Source organism: Mustela nigripes, chromosome 17, assembly GCF_022355385.1.
Source record: "Mustela nigripes isolate SB6536 chromosome 17, MUSNIG.SB6536, whole genome shotgun sequence".
Taxonomy (NCBI): Eukaryota; Metazoa; Chordata; class Mammalia; order Carnivora; family Mustelidae; genus Mustela; species Mustela nigripes.
Window position 1 is genome coordinate 56,888,065 of NC_081573.1, and position 16,984 is coordinate 56,905,048.

A 16,984-nucleotide genomic window follows, 5' to 3' on the forward strand; every position below is an offset into this window, starting at 1 on the left:
CCTCTGCCCTGCAGCCAGCGATCCCGTGGTCTGAGAGCTCGTGGGCTGCCGTTGTGGGGATGGCCTGGAGCTCCCCAAGGGCAGGGACTGTGTCCTCCTTGGCATCATCATGGGTTAACCTGGGGCCCCCGGGAGCTTAGAAAATACTGGTTCCTTGGGACAGAGAATGCAACTTCCTGCTCTAACTAGAAGGATTTTGCTCTGGGATCCAGGCAGGAGGGTCAGAGTAACAGGAACCCCGGAACTGTAACACAGGGAGGGGGTCATGACTCTGGGCTCAGATCCAGGCTCCTCCGCTAACCAGCTGTGTGACCCTGGGCCACCCACTTGACTTCTCTGTGCGTCAGCTGTGTCATCCGTGAAATGGAGACGATAGGAATCCTCCTCTGTGGTCGATTTAAATATGTCCACGCACTGCCTGACCCTCCTCCCCTCTGGTGGCGGGATCTCTGTCTCCGGCCCTCGAACCTGGCCAGGCCACTCTCAGAAGGCAGGAAGCCAGGCTGCGCGACCCGAGGCTCGGCTGCAAGAGGCAACATGGGCCCTGCCACCTTCCCCCAGAATCCGAGTTCTGGAAGCCTTCAGCACCCCCTGAGAATCTGGCTACCCTGATGCCTTACCAAGGCCCCATGTGAAGACTTTTGGGGAGGGGGAGCCTGTGCGCCCCAGGGACTCCCATCCTGACGATTGGTCTTCCGGGCCCAGGAGGCAGACAGGTGAGCCATTGCGTCTTCTGGGTGACTCAGCCCGGCCCCCACCTGCCAGGATAGCTCGCAACCCCATGGACAGGGGCCCCGCAGCAGCCCCCACGTTGTGAGGAGGCGGCACCCTTACCCAGGCGGGTCTGGAGCCCCGGCCCCCACCACGAGCAGGTGCTTCATGAAGGCAACTCTGGTTACTCATTCATTCCTACGACAGGTGTTCCCTGAGTCCGGCCGCGTGAGGGAGACAGGCCGGGAATACGGCAGTAGCAGGTCCCGCCCTCACGGGGCTCACAGTGTAGTCAGGAGCAGTGACCGGACACATCTTGGTGTCCCTGTGCTGCTCTGGGGGCCGTGTGTGTGTGTGCGCCCCACGGGAGGTAACGGGGCTGTCTGTGCCCCTGGCAGTGCGGGTCCCTGTCCTCAGCTGTGCTCTGCAGACAAGGATGGCTGCTGGGACCAAACGGGGGACGCTCAGAAGCCAGCAGCCGCGTTCCAGCAGGCAGCCGGCGTGCAGCTCACAGCGGCAGGAGCTCACTCTTCCCAGGGGGGTGCACCACCCCGAAAGGCAAGGAGTCACCACAGAGAACAGGCTCTCCTGGCCAGTCTCGTCCAGCTGCGGAGGGTGGCGGGGTGCGGTACCCTCAGGGCCCTTACGTTCCCAGGCAGAAGTGGGGACAAGAGCCCCAGCGGCCACCCCATGAGGGCCAGGCCTGCGGAGCACCAGCCTGACTCTAGCTGTCGGGCCCACTCTGTGCCTCGGTTTCCCGCCTCTACAGGGCTCCCAGGAGAACGGGCCTCTTGGCCATTTGAGAGGATCGGGGAGGTGGTGCCAGACAGGCTCCAGGCCCAAGGCGAAGGCTCTCGTGCTGGCGTGTCCTGTGCTCCAGGCGAGGCAGCTGAGATCAGCCCCTTTTGTCTCTAGGAAACTCACGAGCAGCCGGTTCTAATAAAGCTGGTCAGCTGGGCCCTGGCAGGCGGGAAGCGGGGTGACCTGCGCTCCTCCTGCGGGTCCAAGCCCCCTTGCAAGGCCTTCGGGGCCAGATGTCTCCCTGGCCTGGGGTGGCCCGCAGCAGTCCCGGGCGGAGGTCCCCGGGACCAGGGCGCCTGTGCTGGCCCTCTCCGTCCTCCTGGCTCTGCCCGTTTCCTCTCCTCCTGAGCCAGCTGCTGACATTTTGAGGAACTGCTCCCCAAGGCAGTGAGCAAGAACGAAAGGATGTACTTCAGGAGCAATAAATCATGCTTTCTGTCCTTGGTCCTGCAGAGGATGCCATGGATTACAGTGTTTTCTGGGGATTAAGCGAACCTGATGACAGGCGGGGTCTGACACTCCTGTGGTCAGCTGTGCCGACGGACCTCCACGGTCATGGCTCCGCGTGGGCCCCTTTCCCTGCAGCGCTACAGAGGACGGACGGATGCTGATGTGGGAAGTGGCTAGGCCTCCAGATGGCTCCAGGCGCCCTGGGGACCTTCCCTGCCTAGCACGCAGGAGAGCGCTCTGGAGGGATAGGGCCGTGTCTCTCTGCCCTCGGCTGACGCCTGTGTGGTTGGGCTTGAAGGTGACGTGTCATGGCAGAGCTCAGCCTCCCTCGGTCACACGGTACCTGCGATGCACCCGGTACCGAGGGTACTAGACTCCAGCACCTACCCCGGGGGACCGGAGCCAGCCAAACATACGAGGATACCCACACTAACAGAATGAGGGAGAAAAACCATACGGCCGTCTTGGTACAACCAGAAAACACATGGCAAGAATTCAAACTCTCAGCAAACTCTCAGCAAACTGGAAATGAGGAAGCTTTCCGGAACCCGACAAAGGCTCGTGCACAAATGGGCAGCACAGGCTGACCGTGCCCCAGAGCCCAGCGCCAAGGAAGAGCCGCCCGCCACCGCGTCCCTCACTGCTGTCTGCGTCGCGGACGCAGCTGGCGTGAGAAGGCCCCACAAGCAAAGAGCGATTGGCAAGATGGAAGAAAACGTCTTTCTTCATAAACAGCACGCTTGTGAACATAGAAAATCCGAAGGAGCTTACGAAAACACTACTGGAAGCGGCAAGCACATGCGGTGGGAGAGCAACCTTCTGGGTTACTTTGTAAGAAATTCAGTTGTGTTTCTAGAGTCGATAATGGAAAGTAAAAATCTAAAAGCACCACGTGGAATAATATCAAAGCCACAAAACCTGTTTAGGGGTAAGTCAGACCGTTAGGGATTGCCGCTCAAAACGGCATCTTTGGCTCAGAGGATTCACTGTTTCTAAGATGTCGGCCTTCCTCAAGTGGGCCGATAGATTTCATGTAATTTTAATAAATCTCAACAGGCTTTAACAACAACAACAAAACCTTAGAAGCGGACTTGAAAATTAACACAGAAATGAAAAGAACTTAAGATAACAAAAACACATTTGGAAAGCAAGGATAAAATTGGAAGACTTACGTGGCCTCGACTTCAATGGCTGGTGTGGCCGTGGAATGGTCCAGGGAGCCGCACACACATGGTCCGATTCCTGACCACGGTGCAAAGGTAAGCCAGGGAAGAGAGCTGTTTTTGATAGACTGTGCTGGAATGGGGGTCCACGGGGACCACGGCTGTCCCCCGAGGCATAATGCAAGCCCCGTAGGTGATTTTAAGATCCTGGTAGCCAAACTGAAAAAGCAAAAGGAAATAGGCAAAATCAATTTAAATAAGTAGTTCTATTTTAATACATCTAAGACACTGTCATTTTAACATGTAATCGATAAAATCATGAATGAGGCATTTTACATTTTTGGGGGTGGGGGTTTTCAAGTCCCTGACATGTGTTGTGTGCCTCACATGGGCTGCACATCTCAATTCGGACCAGCCACATTGTGAGGGCACAACCCCTGCCTATGGCCACGGGCTCCCATTCTGGATGCTGTAGATGATGGAGGAAAATTCACCTTGAACATGAACCCACGCCACGTAGGAACTAAACTGAAATGCATCATCCACTGTAATATCCAAGCCCAAACACTAAAACCCCAAGAAGAACGTGTAGGAGAAAATCTTTATAACCTTGGGATAGTCAGAGACTTCTTAAGTAAAACACAGTCTAAACCACAGGAGGAAAACGTCAATAATTGAACTTAACCAAAATTTAAAAGCTCGGGCTCCTCAAAAGACCCTGTACGAAAATGGACCAGCCCATCCCAGCTACTGCTCAGGGAGAGATATTCATGGTGTGTGTATGTGACGAAGGACATCATCCAGTGTACTGACACCAACAACAGCACCACCACCCCCAAAATGTGTCATGCTGGATAATAACTCAGTTCCCTGGAAATAATGAGAAAAATGTTAGAAGGTACTTTACATAAAAAGATGTGACCAAGCACGCTAGAGATGCTCGGCGGCAAGCGTCCTCAGGGAAACGTAAATTAGAACCACTGCGAGATGCACTCCCGTCAGGATGGCTAAACCAGAGAGACTGACAATACTAAGTGTTGGTGAGGAGCAGAGCAACAGGAACTGTTGTCGCTGGTGGGGACGTACCGTTCTACAATCACTCTGGACGACAGTTTCAGAGTTTCTCCTAGAACCAAGTATGCATTTACTGCATGAACCACCAATTCCTCTCCGACCTGTTCCCTGGAAGAAAGGAAAACCTGCGCTCACAGATGGATTTGAACGCGAATGCTCACAACAACGTTGTAATTGTCACTGCAGATGGGAAGCCAGCTGGATGCCATCGTGGGGCGAGTGTGTGAACAGGGTGGCATACCCACAAGGCAGACACTGCTCAGCTGTAAAGAGGGAAACCCCACTACTGATGCGCAGAAGGCAGGCTCGGAATCATCACGCCAGGCGAGAGAACGCAGACGCACAAGACAACATAGAGTGTGACTCCACTCACAGAAAGGTCTAGAAAAGGCAGATCTAACTTAGTAGCAGAAAGCGGACACTTGGTTGTTTGGGGGGTGGGGTTGGGGGAGGGTTCAGGGGTTGTCCAAAGAGGGGCTGAGGGAGCATGTTGGGGTGGTGGGTTGTTCTCTGTTTTGCTTGTGGTGGTGTTTCCACGGCTGGATGGACATGTCAGACCCTGGTGAGACACACCGTTGAATGAGTGCTCTCTTCGTGTATGCAGATCACACCCAAAGATGGTGAGGGCAGTTACCACTTCACAAAAAATTAGAATGTGCTGATTAATGTGCTGGAAGTACAAAGTACATGGAACCCTACCCTTCAGCCATAACCCCATAATATATAATACATAAATATTGTGCAGCAGGGCCAGGACAATCTTGTAGACATTTCCTTGTATGTGTTTGTATACAGGCGGCGTTTTACAGAATCAGAGTCCTGTTCCGTCTCCTAGTTGGTAGCTCCCTTGTTCTCTTTAACAGCAGCCAGAGGACATACTTCCACACCACACCTTCCGTAGGCTGCTCCCCAGTCCTCGCTGTCGTAGACAGGCCGAGCTAGACGTCCCTCCTTGGTTGCTTTTGGGCAGCGGCCCGGCTTGGGGGGAAGACGAGGACATTGCGAAGGCTGTTGCTAGGTCCTGCCCTCGGCGGCCCCCGCTGGGTCAGTGTGCGGACTGGACTCCCTCCATCCATGTGTGAGATGCCCCATAGGGGCAATTCGGAGAGCTGTGGGATGTTCTCTGTCGGTTCCCCACTCTGGGTGCCCCCCACCCCCACCAGTTCTGCCAGAGACGAAGAACTCATGAAAACCTGCGGCCTCTGCTATTCTTGGAGGTGTGGGGATGGCGATGAGCTTGGTCGGGGGGAGGTGGCACCTGCGGGAGGCGCCCAGGCAGGCCCGTGGGTGGGAGGCCCTTCTCTGGGCCGGGCTGGGCGGCTGGCCAGGCCAGGAGACACACTCCCGGGGCAAATACCAGCCGGGTTGGGCCGTTCCTGCAGCATTCGCTGGGACACTGCCCAGAGACCTCGCCTGGGACCGGGGCTGGGTGGGGGAGGAGCTGGTGGCCTCGGGCCAGAGCACACCCTGAATTAGAAACTCCCTCTTCCTCCCCACCTGGTATCTGACAGGCGAGTGCTGTGGTCAGCATGAAAGGTGACGCCTTCCCAAGGTGTGTGCCCGCTGCCTCTCTACAGGACTGGCCGCAGCAGAGGAAAAAGGGAACAGAGAGGTCTCTGGCCTTTCCTAGCTCATTCCGATACGCTCCCCACACCACAGAGGCTTGGCCCGGGATGTCTGCTGTGTGATCAAATGCGGACAAAATAAAAATAAAAATTTGGCTGCAATTTTCCAAGAGCCTATTTTAGGCCATTCCCCGTCTCTCCTCCTGCCCTTTTCCATTCAGGCAGATGCTAACGCTCCCCTCCCTCGGGGACAGATGACTGTCCCATGGTCTCTGCCCTCCAGAGGTTCATAATTTTTCCATCTTTCAGAGTACTGTCAAGAGGTCATGATTGCACAGGGCAGAGCTAATTTCGAACACTGACAAGGAAGAGCAGGTGAAAAGAGCTGTCCCTCCACCGCCCTTGACTCTGGGCCCCCCAACGCCCCTCCCAGGCCAGGGAGTCCTTCCGGTTCCCAGGCAGGCGTGAGCAGGTGCAGACACACTTGCGTGTCACGGGGAGCCGTCCATGTGGGCTCCCTCAACCTCACCAGGCTCACACCCCTTCAGCAGGGGCTCTGGGGGATTCTGAAGTCTTCTGGGTTCATAGAAACAGTTCCAGGACAATTTCCGGGCTGAGGGCTACGTGTTGGAACACACGGCTTCCCCTCGCTGGCACGTGGGCCCTCACCTGTGCAACAGAGACGGTAACAGCGTGCGTGGCGGTGCCCCTGGTGGCCCGAGAGGACGCCCACACACTCCTGGCATCAAGGCCGCTCCGGAAGGCGCTGGCTTCTGTCATCCAGAGAGAGGAGGTCAGGTGACAGCAGACGCCAGACTGAGTGGGGACTCCAGAGGAAGGACAGGGCAGGTGCCTCAGGGCCGCAGCTGGCTTGCTATCTGGGGGGTGGGGAGGTGGGGTCCCACAAGTTTGAAGGAGGGAGGGCCAGTGAGGCCAGCTTCATCTACTTACATGAGATACATCTCTTGTCTTAAAAAGGAGTGAGCGCCCCACTCCTAGGAGCATTCAAGCTGGATGACTCAAGGATTGGACGAGGCATGCGGTTAGACTAGAGTCTGGCCAAGTCAGTCCTTCTCAGCCGTGGGCTCCCTCTGTGTTGCTGACATCAGTGCGGTGGCTTATTCCCTTTGTTCCGCTCCGCGTTTCTCCACTGAGAAGACAGTAGTGGTGCGGCCACGTGGAAAACGTCCACCCCCAAGTCTCTGAGTGCCAGGGACCCCGGTGGCTGTCCTGTGGGGGAGTGACAGATGGCTCTGTCTTGGTGGGTGAAGCCCATCCTTTCATTTCAAAGGAGACCCCTCTGCCGACCCTGGTCACTGTTGTCTGCTCCTGTCTGGTGAGTGGGTGAAATCCAGGTGGGCTGCCTGGAAGGAGCAGTGGGAACGTGGGACTGAAGGTGGCCCATGTGTTGGTGGAGGATGGGCTGGGGGTGACAGGGAGCAAAGGGCAGCAGGAAGCCGGCCGCCCACCCAGACTGCCTGCACAGGCTGCGGTGGGCAGAAGCGGCTTCCTCTCTCACCCGGCGTGGGGAGAAAGGAACTACACTCAGTTCCTGCGTTGGGGAGGAGAGGAAGAGGCGAAGGTTGTGACCCACGGAAGGCGCTGCGCTTCGCCCAGTGCCGGGAGCCACTTGCATGGGAACCCACGCGGCGGAAGCGATGTTTTAGCAGCTGCTTTCCAAGGTTGATGAACAGCAGAAGACATGGGAGTTAGGACAACAGACCCAGATTTCCGGTGCTCAAGAGCTCTTTCCAGAGAAGAGGCCGACACTGCGTGTGGCACCTGGGAGTCTCCCAACAACATCCAGAGCTCTCGGTGGGGGTGGGGGGGGGTGGGAACCACGTCAGGCCTGGCTTCCCGCTGCCCTGCTAGCTGCGTGCCCGGGGGGCCGCTCCCGGGTCCCCCAGCGCCGCACCTGCTTGCCCCATAGGATGGCCTCACCGTCCGCGGGACTTGTCTGCAGATGAAATCGAGAGGACGTTCGGAGGGTCGCTACCGAGTGTGATTTCAAATATCTGCGTCTTGGAACGGAATCAGACCTTTCTCCGGGCTTCTGGGAGCTCAGCCTACTCCACCGAGACGAGCAGACCCGTTAGCCCTAGAAGCAGCTTCCAGCAAAGGGACACCAACAACCACGTCACGTAGTGTTTGCACCTTCCTGACTGCAACATGCCCCACTGTGCTAAGTGCAACCCATGGCTGACAGTGGGTCGCCCTGAGGATCCCGCAGGGGTGGGCTCCTGATCAGATCTGCGGCACGGAGGACACTGCTCGGCTACTCAGCTTGCTGGTGCGCGGCCGAGACCCCGGTGCGGGCCCGCGTGCCGCCTGTTCCCCTCCACCCGACGCCCCCGCCGTCAAGCCAGCAGATCCGAGCGGCACGGTGCGTGGTCTCAAAGGGGGGTATGGATGGATTCCTGGGGACCCAGAACTGGATGCCAATTAATGTGAATATGAAGCAGTTCTCCCCGGAAAGCAAGTCCGCTGATCTCGTCAGAGTTCTCAAAAGGCTCCTTGGGAAGGTCGTCAGTTGAGTGTTTTATACTAGGCTCCCCCACAGACAGGCCCGAAGCAGGATTTGTGAGCCGAGGGTAAAGGCCACGGGGCAAGCCAGTAGGGGTGAAGAAGGATGGAAAGAAAGACCAGACCTCAGGCCGGCAGCGATCTCCAGCCAAGTCCTGCCATCAGCTCGATCCTGCTGGAGGCATGGGCTGGGGGTGACCACAGCAGAGCCAGGTTTCAGACTCCCCCACGGTAAGTCAGGGGTTCCAGGAGCCCTTGAAGCCTCACAACCTCACAAGAGTGCGGACGGCACAGCCATCGAAGCAGAGACAGAGAAGCTGGGGGGAAGAACACTGGAAACCATACGCCTGGTGGGACGTCCTCCTGTTTGCAGGCTCAGCGGCTGGGATGTTGGGGTTCAGAGGGCCAACACGCGTGTCCCACGGAGCTGCGCACTCAGTACCTATCTGCTGGTGGCCACGGGCAAGTCCATCTTTGATCTGTGGTTCCCCATGGGGTGACACAAGCCATCTCCACCGTCTGTGTGAACCCAGACCTGCAGCGGAGGGGTTCTAGCTGCTCTGGCTGAGAGCTCTGGGTCACTCTGTCCCCATTCGGCTGTGACTCTGTCCTAGGCAGGTCCCTCTTAGCCAGGTGTGACTGGCCCGTGTCTAGGATGCTGTTGGGGGCATCGTTGAGGTCCTTCCCGCCAGGCAGGACGGGTGTGGCATGAGCGCCAGGACTCCGTTCCCTCGACTGTGGTCCTGGCTCATCCCAGAGCTGAAGACGGGGCTACTCTGCCCGCCGGAGCCTGGTCTCCTCTGCAATCTGGGGAGTGGGGTGATCAGGGTGAGCCGGGGACACCGCTCTGGAGTGAAAAGCTGACAATAGCCACGTGTGACGCGCCATCCTCCACCGGGTCCGGGTTTAAAAGCCAGCCAAGAAGACATTTGGAGACAAATGGGGACATCTGAGTATTGACCAGGCATCAGACGATTACGGAATTACTGCTAGCTTTGCTGGGTGAGCACACAGCACGGCGATCGCCTACAAGGAGATCTTTCTCTGGTTAGAGATGTCTGCTACGGTATTTGAGACAGGACCAGCGGCATGTCTGTGAGATACCAGTGGTTCCACAGCACCCATGACTATCAGCTGAGCAGAAAACTTGGCAAAAAGTTAATCGCCGAGTCTAAGTTGTGGATATACAGGACATGTTTGCTTTTACTACTAATTTTCTCTGTTTGAACAATTTCATAATGCAGTCTTGTTAACGTGGGGGAGGGTGGAGGTCCCCTCAGCAAGTCTGTGCCTGTGCTGAGCGCTGGGCATGGGGAAGCCTTCCGATGCCCGAGTCCCAGCTGGCCAGGCTGCCCCTCTCCTGCCAGAGGCAGGGCCCTGAACCAGGGCACATGTTCAGACTGTCCCTCATACGGCCCAAGCGCCATGGCCATGACGTGTCCCCACGGTCCTGCTGCTCCAGGGGCCGTCCCAGACCCCAGGCGGTGGAGACAGGGTGTCTCAGAGCAGCGGGCCCTCTTCCTCCCCGGCAGAGTCACACGTCAGCGCTTGAGAAGTGCTTTCCTCTCTTGGGGGCCGCTGCAGAGTGCTGATGGGTGTGGGCTAATTATGGTCCCATTGTCGCCGGGGGGGGGGGGGGGGGGGGGGGGGGGGGGGGGGGGGGGGGGGGGGGGGGGCCGCGGGGGGGGGGGGGGGGGGGGGGGGACAGGGTCGGGGGCACTTCGGGAACTGTGGTCAGCCCAGAAGGCCAGGTGCAGAGAGGGGATGGGGCAGGAGCCATGCTAGCAGGTGGCTGCAGCTGGCAGGGCACACGGGGGCAGGGAGCGTTTATGACACAGCCTGATGTTGCGGAAATGGTGGGCCTGGGACTCTGCATGTTCTCGGGTCTCTGGTGATGCTATGCTCTGCTTTAAGGGGAAGGCAGCTGCAGGGGAGCCTAATAATGGGGTCGAACCCTGCCCTGCCCCCTCAGAGGGGCCAATATGCCGAGCGAGTGCAAGCCTACCGGTCCCGGGCCAAGCCCCGGCCATGCTGCCTGGGGTGGGTGCATGCCGTGCCCTCTGACCGTGGGGCCAGGGGTCAGCTGTCCTCCATTCGTCATCATGACCTGAGCCGCAGGGAGGCAGGGCCCCTTCCTGAGAGGAAACAAAGTAGGGGCCGCAGTGGCCTTGGACCCAGAGGGCTTTGCTCAGCACAACAGGCCCAGCCTGGTGAGAAGGGGGTGGGTGAGGGGCCGGCGGGGCGTCCACGCACAGCACACCCAGAGAAGCCGGCCTCTGCCCTCCAGTGCTTGGAAACTTCCAGAAGGCCATGTGCTCTCCACTCCTGCTTTCCACAAGGGCTGCCTGCCCCCATGGGCGCCCAGGCAGGAACCCCTGGCCCCTGGCCCCCGGCGGGTTGGGTGTGGCTGACCCCACCACGGCCGTGCCTCCAGAGAGGCTGGACTCCCCGGCCCCGCGCTCCAGGTGCACTGTTAGTCCGGCTCCTGCACCCCCGACGCCCCGCGGCCCCCCCAGGTCTGGTCCTCAAGGTGCAGGCGTCACCTGCGGGTGGGGTGGTTTTCTGACCTGCTCGCTTGGACGCCGGGCTGTGGCGACAGCATGTCCTACTGCCTCGCCTCGGTCCCTCCGAGCCGGGCCGGGGGCCTCCTGCTCTCCCTCCGACCGGCTGTTCCTGGCCTGGAGCTCCGCCCGCCCCCTCGCCACCTTCAGGTGTGTGCTCAGAGCGGCCGGCCCACCTGCCGCCGCTTTCCTGCCTCCATGATTTATCTCCCGGCGTTGACAACCACCTGGACGCTGCTGTTCGGCTTTGTCTGTGAATGTGTTAAACTGCGTGTTGTCTGGGGCCCCGGCTGCCGTGGGCGCCCCTGCGGAGAGGGGGTGCTGGGGAGAGACGCGGGGGAACCCAAGAACGAACAAGGCAGAGCCGCCCTTAAACGCACGTCTGAGTTCTGAGCAGCTCTTGGTGACGGACGAAATGCAAACCCAGCTGTGAGCAGTGCAACCGCATCACGCAACATCTGCAACAATCTGGGGACTGGGGGCGGCTCTGAAACGTCCTCGAGCCCATGGAGAACCGCGGGCCGCGGACGGCTGTGCCCCCGCCGTCCAGCAGAGGGCAACCTGTCCCCGGCGGCTCGGCGTTCCCACCGCGCTCCGGGGGCTCACGGCCTCACTGCCCTTTTTTTCCCCCTTCTCTTTGAACTTATTTTTTGTAATGGGAAATATCTTTTTAAAAAATCCCACAGTCCACACGAGGGGGAAAATAACTTGGTCTGATGCACAGGCAATTGGGAAATGGGTTCCAAGTTTCAGAGCAGCTTCTCTCTTTTTAGAACTCCGAGAGACCCGGGATGCGGGTCAGATTTTGACTTGCTCGGGGACAGAGCCTGGCACCTAAGGACATCTGAAAGCCCGGCGAGCCTGCGACAGCCCCTCACGCCCGGCTTGCCTGCCGGCGCCACGGTCACGGGGCCCTGTCTTTGCAGCGGAGCGCCCCTGGAGATGTCTGTGCAGAGTCAGGAGCCGCCCTGGCGGGGGAGGCAGGAAGCCTTGGCTGTGTGTCTGGTCTGGTACTAATTAGCTGTGTGACCTTGGGCAAGTCACTTAACCTCTCTGGTCTGTTTACTCTTCTGTTTAAATGGGGTGGCGGATTAGCTCATCGTGAAGTTCCTTTGAGCAGCGAAGTCAGTGGGGAGGGGTGAGCAGCCTTGGAGAGGGACTTCCTCGGAGCCCGTGACTCATGCGGGACACGGAGCCGAACGCCGTCCGTCTGCAGCAGTCAGTGTGTGGCTCTGACTTCGAGCACAACTGAGGCCGACCCTTGACCCGGATGCTGGCTCAACTCGTGGCCTCTAGGGGCTTGTTTCTCCGAGCCTCAGGTTACCCATCTGCAGGCTGGGGACGCGGTGCACTTTTGTAGGGGTGCTGTGAGTTTTCAGCGTGGTAGCGGATGACCGCGCGTGAGTGTGAGCGTGTGTGATGGGGCCGGTACCGGAGAAAGACTCTTGTACGTAATCTTTTCTCTCACTGGGCCGAAGGTCACATAACACACAATTAACTATTTTAAAGGGTACATTTCAGTGAATAATCTTTTAAATGCAGCTTAAAAATAGGAAAACAATGGTGAGAACCTACTGTCTGTCAGGGTCTGTGCCAGACGCTCTGCTCACGTCGTGTCATTTCATACAACTCCGTGGGGACGGGACGCGGCAGATGAGGAAATGGAAGCTCAGAGAAGTTGAGCAACTTTCCCCAAAGCACCCAGCCAGGAAGGGGGAGAGCAGGAGTCGAGCCAGGGCTCCGAGGCCCGGATGCAGGAGGCGATGCCCCAGCCCCCCACCCCCAAGGCCCAGCTCAGGAGCCCTGCGAAGGCCCGAGCAGGCCCGGGCGGGGCCTGGGATGATGGGCAGGACGGCAGGAGCCGAGGAAAGTCACTTGACCCTGTCAGCCCTTCACTTCCTGCTCTGCCCAAGAGGAAATGTTTACACAGCGTCCCCACACAGACGGTCCGCAGGCCTGGACTTGCAGTAATTAGCCGAACAATGAGGGTCCAGCGGCTACAGAATGGCCCGGCACTGGCCTGGGGGTCAGGTGGCCGGGGGCCTGGCTCCTCACTCACAGACTTGCCCTGTGACCCTGGGCACCGCCAGCCCTGGCCCTGCTTCTCCCGGTGGGAAAGGCAGAGCCCAGCGAGCAGGCCTCCTGGACCCCTCCAAGCCCTCAAGTGGGCAACGCACCTGGTGGTGACGACGGGTTGGGAAGCAGGGCTGTGTCCTGACGCGTTCAGCCACGGGGCTCCCTGAGCCAGTGCAGCACCTTCCCCACCACTCGTGAAATCGCTTTTCCGAGGTCTGCTCGTCCCGGGGTCTGGCGCACCGGCGGGCGAATCAAACGAGCGTGGTGGCGCACCTGCGACAGGTGTCTTCCCTCCGCCTATGGGTAGCACAGTCGGCACAGCCGCCGAGGGCCGGGGCCGGTGATTTCCCGTGGCCGGGTGGGGCCATGTGTCTCGTTCGCACCAATCGCGGTGAGCGGGGAGGGCTGCTGCTGTTTCTTACCAAGGTGTTCAGTGGCGGGCCGTGGGCTCCGTATTCTCTGCCTTCCTCCATGTCCTGGCTGGATACCAAAGGGCTGGATCCCGGGGCACCAGGGCACAAGCGGGAGGGAGCCCCCGAGTCCCTGGGCGGCAAGAGCGCAGGCTGACGGAGAACTTCCACGCTGGACCACCCCATGCGTGAGATGGGACCTTCGGCAGTTAGCCTTGCCTTATGGTCTGCCAGCCCTGGACACGCAGCTGTGAACCAGACAGAGGAGGTCCCTGCCCTGGGTGGGGGTGGGCAGAAGATGACACACTCAGAACCGGGGCAGTAGGATCATTAAACCTTGTGATTGCAGGGATGGGCCGGTGTTCTCCCAGGAGCCTTGGGTGTCCACGTCAGCAGCCCAGAAATGTGGCACCTGGAGCCTGGGCAACTCTGGTCCCTGGAAATGCAGAGTCTTCACTATTTATGGGTTGTGGAATATACATCAGTCTCTTGTGAGTTGAGTTATCAGGAGTCTTTGTGCATTGGGTCAGCGCATTTAGGAGTCATGGTATGCAAAGCTGAGACCCTCACCTTAGGCAAAAGTGGACAAGGCAATGTTCAGTGGTGACTCCTCATCTTGCCTGGCAGCCGACGAGGCCCATCAATGAGAGGCATCCCCTTCTGCACACAAGCCCTGAATCTGGGCCCGAGTTCTCTGCTATACACCCCACCAGGCTCCCAGCAGGTACTCAGTAAGTCCTTATGAAAGGATGAGCGAGGTTTCTCGGTCCTGTCCTTGGAGGTGCTGGGTCCAGATGGTGCGAGGTGGTGTCATTTCACTCCCGCACCAGGGTTTGGCTGCTCGCTGCCTGTTTGTGAGGACATTGGCAGTGTGGTGGGGAGGTGAGACAGGGCAACCAGAAGAGTTATCAAGGTAGTGCCCTGCGGGTTCCGAGAGCCGGGTCCTTCGGGAGAGGGTGTGACACACACTCCCCACTGATGTCCCCGTGAGGGGTGAGGCCCCGGGTGTGTGCTCACTGACTCCCATCTCCCCTCTGCTGAGGATGGCTCCCGTGGAGCATTACTGTCCCAGCACCTGCTGCCTGCCTCACTCTCGGGCACAGCAGCTGTTTCCAGACGTCTAGGACTGCTGTCACTCACTGGGGGACTGAAAACAGCGGAGATGTGTTCCCTCCTAGCTCTGGAGCCTGCAAGTCTGGGATCAAGCTGTCGGCAGGGCCACACTCCCTCCTTGCCTCATTCCTGGCTCCCATGGGGTCCGCTGACCCTTGGTGCCCCTGGCTTGCTGCGGTGTGGTGTGTGCCTGTCTACATGTGCACACGACCTTCCACTGGGCCACAGCCCAGGTGTCGGGCCACAGCCCACTCTGACCCAGTACAACCTCGTCTTAACTGGTCACATCAGCAAAATCCCTAGGTCCCATGAGGTCACACTGGCAGGTTCTGGAAGGACATGCCTCCGGAGGGGAAGCTGTCTGACCCAGTACATCACGAAGCCCCCAGCACGAAGACGGGCCCTAGCAGTGGGAAGTTTTGAGCACTGAAGGGGAGGGTCTCCAGACCAGGAACCCAAACCTCAGGGTTTCATCTGGGGGCTCGGTGGGTAGAGGGCTCTCCTTCTGGAATAATCCCTGCTTTCGAGCGAATGACTTCTCCTTCGGATGCCCCCACTCTACATTCCCTTGGGTCAGTGCCACGGATCAGTCCCCGGGGGCTGGGGGTGGTCGTGTCACAAATACCCACCGCCATCTCTGTGCGGAGGGGATTTCACACCTCATACCCCCAGTGTGAGCCCAGGCTCCACCGCTCACTGGCTGTGTGTCTTTGGGCAAGTTACTCAGCCTCTCTGGGCCTCGACTTCCTCACCGATGAATGAGATTGATGGGAGCACCTGCTTCCAGGGGACCGTGAGGATGGATCAGACAACACGTCTGAGGGGCCCTGCCACACCCCTGGTGGCTCCTGTCCGACTGTGTGGCTTCGTGCCTGTGGACGGAGCCGTTGGACTGGCTCGGAGCACCCTCGCCCCCACCCCATGCTGAGGCTGCCTGGAGGGCAGGTCCTCTCTGGGACACTGCCTCCGGGGTGTGGGCAGGGATGGGGTGGCCTCTGTCCCATCCAACATCTTCCTCTGCCCGGTTTCTCCACCAGGGTCCCCGAGGTGAGGGGATGCCCTGTCCCCATCTCCCACGCCACCTTCCCCCCAGACACGCTGTCCGCGAGCTGAACAGAGCGGGAAACGAATCCACCGTGGGCAGCACAGTCACTCGCGCTCATTCCCGAGGGACTGGACGTGGGAACCACCCACCTCGGGTTTCCAAGCCAGGCCGGGCCTCCTCGGAGCGTGTGTCCCCCGACAGGTCACAGGACAGCTGGGCTCTGGCTTCTGTTCAAACACCGTCTGTAGATGTTGGCCCCGCGTCTTCCCCACTGCAGATCCTGGGGCAGGGCTGTGGCTGCCCCGTACCGGTGCCCCCGGGCCTCCTGGGGACCCTGGCCCACTGTCTGCACAAACACAAACAGACACCAAGGCCTGATGCTGTTGTCCAGCAGTCTGGCGCAAGCCTCAAGGGACCTGGGTCCTGACTTTCACGGCAGGGCCCAGACTTGGTGGAGCTGTGGCCGTCCCGCTTCTGCCTTCTGCCTCCTCAAGCCTGGCCTTGGCTCGGTGACTCCGTTGTGGATGCTTGCCTCCCAGGTAACTACTTGAACTTGCTTTTCAACGGCCCGGTTTGTATCCAGCCCAGGAATTCTATCCCAGGATGGTGTTTGGTACAGGGGTCACCGCGCATCACGGCTGCCACGGCCCGAACGTGTGCGCTGACCCACATTCTCTCGTCAGACCTTCTAGCAGCGTCTGCAGGGCGAGGCTGGCGCTCAGCTCTTGGAGCCCGTCGGCTATACTGTCACTTACGTCTGGTCCTGCTCCCGACGGTCACTGCCCCTTCTCAGGACTTGTTTGACATTTTGAGTATCACCCCTCCCGGGGGGGAAATGTTGTCCCACGTCTCAGATGGGAAAGTGGAGGCTTAGGGAACAGAAGTGACTGGCCTGACGTCCCCCAGCTAGGATGTGGAAGAGCTGGGTTTGATACCCGGGTGGCCAGACTGTGCTCCCAGGTCCAGGAGCGTAGGAAAAATCTTCCCTCTCCTAGAGAGGACCCCCGTCCTGCAGCCCGGTCACCTCAGGCAAGCTGGACGTCTACTCAGTCTCAGGTGCCCCAGGAGCCTGGGGGGTCCCAGCTATGGGCGGCAGAGAGACACTGGCAGATACAGGGAAGGCAGCCAGTACTGTCTGTTTGGGGTCTTTCCTTAGGTGAATAGGGCGTCAGGATCAACTTTGAGGCCAAACTTGATACTCCAGAGGGGAAACTGCAGGGCCGCCAGGAACACTGGCTGGTGGGCTGCGATCTGCGTGGGCGTGGCAGCAGCATGAGGTCACGTGCCACACAGACATCTCACACAGGCTCCTTAGTAGCACGGCACGAGGGGCTGCGAGAACGGAGAGGCACCGTGCATTTCTCAGGGTGGGTTTGGGTCTCTCAGAAGCAGAGCCTGAGGCAAGGATCTGGGTGCAAATGGGAAAAATTGTCTTGGGCCATCCGAGCAGGCAGAGTCACCACAAGACCCTTGAAAGAAGGGAGAGGGAGGG

At 59.2% G+C, this 16,984-nt stretch overlaps 1 long non-coding RNA gene across 2 annotated transcripts in view; it reads right to left on the reverse strand.

Moving 5' to 3' along the window:
* Positions 1-16,984, reverse strand: part of LOC132005167 (uncharacterized) — a 412,778-nt gene that overhangs the window by 75,923 nt on the left and 319,871 nt on the right. For both annotated transcript variants that reach the window (XR_009400748.1, XR_009400750.1), the window contains one exon: positions 3,135-3,344. This is a non-coding gene — a long non-coding RNA (uncharacterized LOC132005167). The remainder of the gene's footprint in view (positions 1-3,134; positions 3,345-16,984) is intronic.